The 6,567-nt window shown below is 38.8% G+C and overlaps 1 non-coding gene across 1 annotated transcript; it reads right to left on the bottom strand.

Annotated features, from left to right (window-relative positions):
• Positions 1-592: 592 nt before the first annotated feature.
• Positions 593-673, bottom strand: TRNAL-CAA (transfer RNA leucine (anticodon CAA)). The gene has a single exon. It is a non-coding gene; the product is annotated as a tRNA-Leu (tRNA).
• Positions 674-6,567: the final 5,894 nt, after the last annotated feature.

Raw genomic sequence — 6,567 nt, 5'->3', positions numbered from 1 at the left:
GCTCTAAATCCAAGGTGTTGCAGAGCAGTAGAGAGCTTGTGGTACCAGGCCCTTGGTGCCTGCTTCAGGCCATAGAGCGCCTTCGTGAGTTTGCACACTAGCTGACCATCTCCTTGCTCATACCCTCTTAGTTGCCTCATGTATACATCCTCGGTTAAATCACCATGGAGGAATGCATTGTTCACGTCCAGTTGTCTGATTGTCCAACTTTTACTTAAGGCCAAGGTAAGCACAATTCGAATCGAGGTGGGTTTGACAACCGGGCTGTATGTCTCAGTGAAATCGAAGCCTGGCCTTTGTGAGAAGCCCTGTGCCACCAACCTGGCTTTGTATTTTTGGAGGCTACCATCAGAATTATACTTAACATGAAACACCCACCTACTACCTACTGCTTCTCTTCCTTGTGGGCATTTTACCAGAGGTTTCTATTGTATCAATCTACCCCTGTGTGATTCCTGTTGAAGCATATCTCGGGGGGGTGCAGGGCAGACGATTTCAAAACGGACTCCCCATTCATTAGATAGAGAAGATCACCAAGATTTCGTGATGCGCTGCCGAACTTATTCCAATTCAATAAGAGATCTCAATATTATGCCTTGAAGAGGACTCGAACCTCCACGCTCTTTAGCACGAGATTTTGAGTCTCGCGTGTCTACCATTTCACCACCAAGGCATCTTGAAAGTGAATCGTATTCCATGAATATGATATCTAGCTAGTGTTATGTATGGAATATATGACAAAGGTGGAGTGTTAGAGTATTTTTATTGATCGGTCATGTCATATAGGCCCGAGTCGGACATCCAATTGGTTCGATTTGAATTATCCGTAGGATATCTTATATATATTCTATATAGTTTCTGGATTATAATTGGAACCTCTTTTTTTTTGAATCCATCTTACATCAACAACTCGACCTCTACCGCCTATAGGTAGTTTTAGACAAGTTTCCTTTGAGGAGGATACCTGAATTCCAAGTATAGCTCATAATAATCTATCTTCCGGGGCATACGAGGATTCTTGTACCATTTGAGGCGTTAATTTCCCCACTAAAATATCGCCCGTCTCTACCCAAGATCCGGGGGTAACAATTCCATTTTTGTCTAAATTTGGTAAGGGAACCAACTTCCAAGTGTGATTTTGGAGAAGAGCATTATACTCTGCATCCATGGCAACCTTCCAGGCTGGATTTATTAAGGCATCTCTTACTGATCTCGGTTCAAGTTGAGCAGAGAAGATCCTAGGCTTAAACACTCCATTCTTACTTCTTGTGACCATGGGATGAACATTTTGTGGTGCAGGCAGGGGTTCCTCTGCTAAAGGGAGAACAGTTTCAAGGTCTGAGATAGGGATTGGGACTGGTGTGGCTGATGGTGCTGATGGTATAGGAAAGGAGGAGGTGGGATTGGGTGGCTGTGGCTGAATAGAAGTTGGTGTATGTGAGGTATCATTAGCGTTTTCTTGTAGGTTATCTGTTGAGGCTGAAGATGGAGCTGCAAGGGTGAAAGAACTGAAGATTGATGGTTTAGAAGTTATAGTAAACTCTCGTTGCAAGTATAGTTACTAAACCAAGCAGTCAACCTTTCTTAGAAACGTTTTGGTTGTCACAAGTAACAAACCCCTTTAAAATTGATAACCAAGTATTTAAACCTCGGGTCGTCTTCTCAAGGAATTGCAGGGAGGTGTTCTTATTATTGGTTGTGAGTCTTGTAAATTGGGGGTTTTGAAAGTAAGAAACCAGTATGTTAAATGATAATAAAAATAAAATACTAATAATAAAATAAAAAAAGAACTCTTAGCAAGGTATGAGAACTTTGGAAGTCCTATCCTAGTTATCCTTATCGATTGTGATGAGAATTGGATTTTACCCCCACCTTGTTAACCTCTAACTATGAAGGTAAGTTAAGTGGATGAATTAATTTTGATTCCTCAGGTCCTAGTCTTTCCTTGGGAAAGGCTAGAGTTATTGGAACTCGAATTAATTCTTGAAGAATTCCAATTTTCAATCAACAAGGAGTTTGATAACTCAAGTGTCTCCAATTTATCAATTCATCAATTAAAACCAAGAATATAAAAATCTAAATAAAAATCTGAAATATCTCAATTGCATTAATAATAGAAAATCCTAACATGAAAGATTCATAAGCCAATTTGGAAACATAAGTAATTAAAGAAAAGCATTAAAGTATCTGAAAGTAAAAGAGAAATACAAAGTAAAAGGAGTATTGAACCTGAGAGGAAGTTGAAAATCTTAAATCCTTTAAGAGGAATCCTAATCCTAAATCCTAAGAGAGAGGAGAGAACCTCTCTCTCTAAAAACTATACCTAAATCCTAAAATTGTGTGTTATGAGCTTATGATCATGAATGAATGGATTCCCCACTTTATAGCCTATAATCTGTATTTTCTGGGCCGAAAACTGGGTTGAAAACAGCCCAGAAATCGCTGGAGAAGAAATCTGCCATGCTGATTTTCGCCACTGCGACGCGTCTGCGTAGAGCACGCGTTCGCGTTTCCTAGCTTCAGAGAAACTATGGTATATTATATATCAAATTGAAGCTCCGAACGTTAGCTTTCCAACGCAACTGGAACCGTGTCATTTGGACCTCTGTAGCTAAAGTTATAGCCGTTTGAGTGCGAAGAGGTCAGGCTGGACAGCTTAGCAATTTCTCCAACTTCTTGTATTCCTTCCACTTTTGCATGCTTCCTTTCCATCCTCTGAGCCATTCCTACCCTGTAATCTCTGAAATCACTTAACGCACATATCAAGGCATCTAATGGTAATAAGAGAGGATTTAAACATAGGGAACTTAAGGCCAAAGAAGCATGTTTTCAATCAAAGCACATAATTAGGAATGCAAATGTAAAACCATGCAATTAGTTTGAATATGTGGGTAAAGAGTTGATAAAAACCACTCAATTGAGCACAAGATAAACTATGAAATAGTGGTTTATCAACCTCCCCACACTTAGACATTAGCATATCCTCATGCTAAGCTTAAGAGAAGCTATAAGAGAGTGAAGATGAATGATAGAATGTATGAAATGCAACCTATCTATATGAATGCAACTACATGCAAAATATTTCTACCTACTTGGTTATAAGTAAATAAGCTTTTCGAGACAAACATAAATCAGATTTCACTAAATCAAATCATACAATAAAAAGCAAGTAAACTTGTAAGAAGATAGCTCATGAAAGTAGGGAACATGGAATCGAGCATTGAACCCTCACTGGGAGTGTATGCACTCTAATCACTCAAGTGTTTTAGGTTTGATTCTCTCAATTCTCTACTAAACTTTCTTTCTAAGGCTTGCTCTTCATCTAACAATCAACATAAATTTAATGCACAGATACACATATCAAGAGGTCTTTTAAGGGTTGTAATGGGGTTAGGGTCAAGGTAGGATTGTATTTGGCCAAGTGGACTAAAATCTGAATCCTTAATAAACTTAAACTTTCCACCTAACTTTAGACAATCCATGTAATCATAATACCACATATAACTATCCATTAACCATGTTTTTCACATATTCATGCATTCTAATTTCAAGTACAGTACATATGCATTGCTTTCACCACTTACTTTGGGACATTTTGTCCCCTTTTTGCTTAATTGCTCTTTTTTCTTTTCTTTTTCTCACTTCTCTTTTTTTTTATTTTATATATGTTTTTTTTCTTTTATTTTATTTTTCTCAATGCATATGATTAAATTATTGGATGCATGAATCATGTCCTAAACATTTCTTTCACATTTTCAGAAAATTCTAACATACTCAATTCTCAAACCAAATGTTTCCAAACCCAATTTTCCCATACTTAAATCATAAGCACTCTCACTAGTCTAAGCTAAACAAGGATTCAAATTAAGGACATTATTATTTTCCGCTTAGAGTTAATGATGTGCTAAAGTAAAGAACAAAGGGGTATAATAGGCTCAACATTGGTTTGCAAGGGATAATGAAGGGTTAAGGCCATATGGGTATGTAAGCTCAGTGAAACAAAGGCCTCAATCATATAAGTGCATGCATACATCAAACCATGGAAATATAGAATTAAGCAAGACAAAGATCACAATTTTAGAGAGAACAACACACCAAAATGAAATATTGGTTGATAAAATGCAACCAATCAAATAGGCTCAAAAATCTCACTGGTTTTTGCATGTTCGAGCTCTAAACCATGTTCCAGTATAATATTTCTTCAAACAAGTTTAATATTAAATTTTATTCAAATTAGTGAAATGCTCTAAAAGGTTTCTTGAAAAAGAAAATATTACTTCAACCAAGTGGTAAAATATGCACAAAATCAAATAATCATGCAATCAAATTTGTAAATGCAATAACTAACAAGGAAAATAAACCATTGGTGTTGAGATAGAAGAGTAACTAACCCATGGAGATCGGTATCGACCTCTCCACACTTAAAGATTTCACCGTCCTCGGTGCATGCTAAGATGTGCAAGTGGACGGGTTGCTTCAACTGATGCTTTTCTCATCAAGGAATGTGTGTAGGAACTTGTTTGTCTCTCCCATGTAAACGTCTTCCGGTTCTCTTCCTGGTGGCCCTCCTGAAAGAAAAAGGGAAGAAAAGTAACCCAAAACAAAGAAAAAAAAACAAATAAAACATGGGTTGGTTAATGCCAAATAATGAGGGTCTCAATTACATGGTAGCTACAACATGTATGTGAGGAAACAGTAGAAGTACATGGCAAATCAAGAGTGCAAAAGTTTGCAAAAATAGGGAAGAGAGTGTGGGTAAGGAGAGATAATATAAATTCATGTCAATGTAAAAGTAATACAGGTTTAAAAGATTGGCATTGATATAAATAATATTACCTATCCAGAATAAAACAAGTCACTAAGCACCCAAAATAATTCAAGAGAAGATGCAACAGTTAAATAAGAAAATTAACACCAAAGGTAAAATAATGAATTTAGAAAAAAAAAGAAAAATATGCACAAAATTAAGATGCAATGAATAAAATATGCAAATAAATTAAGTAAAATAGAATGAAGGTGAAAAGGAAGAATGAGAAGGAAAAGAAGGGAAGAAGAAGTAAGTGAGAAAGGAGGGAGGAGAAATTAGGATTGGGGAAGAAAAGATAAGATTTTGGCGCTGATTTGGATAAGCTGTGCGGCGCAAGTGACGTGGACGCGTGGAAGACGCGTTCGCGCGACTTGCACTTAAATGAATTGATGCAGTCGCGTCGGTCACGCGGACGCGTGACTCATTTTGTGCTACTGGCGCGAGGGCAGCCTCGCGCTCGCATAACTCTCTGTTCAAAACTTAGTATTGCCAAAATCCAAGGTGACGCGGTCGCGTGGTCGACGCGAACGCGTGAGTGGCCATCATTGGGATATGACGTGGACGCGTGAGCCATGCATCCGCGTGGTAAGGTTTGTGCGTTCAGCACCATTCCAGCACCACTCTAGCACAACTTTCAGTCGTGCACCCTTTCTGACGTCGATTTCCAGGTCACGCGGCTGCGTGAGTAACGCGAACGCGTGGAGGGCATGTTTCCCATGTGACGCGGACGCGTCAGCGATGCAGTCACGTGGGGTGATTTGTGCCAAAGGTACGACTCCAGCCATGCTCTTGCGTGACTCTTTGTTCAATTCTTTTCTTCAAAACGCACTGGTGACGCAGACGCGTCAACGACGCTGCCGTGTCACGTGCATTTTTTTAATGCAGTATGCAGTGCTGATGCAAATGCTATGAATAGTATTCAAGTTCAATGAAAATAATATAATATAAAAATAGACAAAACAAAATAAAACTAAAACAGGAATGATCATACCATGGTGGGTTGTCTCCCACCTAGCACTTTTAGTTAAAGTCCTTAAGTTGGACATTTGGTGAGCTCCCTGTTATGGTGGCTTGTGCTTGAACTCATCCAGGAATCTCCACCAATGTTTGTAATTCCAATGGCCTCCGGGATCCCAAATCTTGTTTCTACACCCGTCTCCAAGTTGATTATCATGATTCCATCCGGGTGGTTCAGCTTTAGAATTCTTAGTGAAGCGTCCAAACAACTTCCTAGACCCATTCAATTGAGCTCTACACCAACCTTTGCGTTTAAACTTAAAGCTTCCAACCATAATGAACCTTGCAGGACAATTCTTACCACTGACCATCTTCCTCTTACTCTTTATGCCACAAAGAGCTCTAAGTTGACCATCTGTCTCAAGTAAACCATATTCAAGTGGAAAATTAAAAGTTAAGGATAAGAGTTTTACCCACTTGAATGTTGTATTGGATGATAATAGCTTTGGGGGAGAGGTCTCTAACAAGTTTGGAACGGAGATTTCAAGCTCCATTCCCTTAAGCTCTTCCTTGAAAATTTCCACCTCTTTGCAAGCTTCTTCAGTTTTAACCTTGTCCTCTTGGTAGCTTTCCTCCAATTCAATCTCTTCTTTATTGCTCACCAAGGGCATGGGAGGTTGTGCTTCTTCTTCTTTAATCTCTATCTCTTGATCAACCTCTACTAAGTCTTTAACCATGATCTGCCTTGGAGGTTGTATGCTCTCCTCAACATCAACATCAACATCAAACACCGGGGAAGGAGG

This window comes from Arachis ipaensis, chromosome B6 (genome assembly GCF_059453495.1).
Source record: "Arachis ipaensis isolate K30076 ecotype BB chromosome B6, ASM5945349v1, whole genome shotgun sequence".
In the NCBI taxonomy this organism is placed as follows: Eukaryota; Viridiplantae; Streptophyta; class Magnoliopsida; order Fabales; family Fabaceae; genus Arachis; species Arachis ipaensis.
The sequence above is the reverse complement of the archived record's forward strand: the minus strand, read 5'-3'. Positions and strand labels throughout refer to the sequence as shown.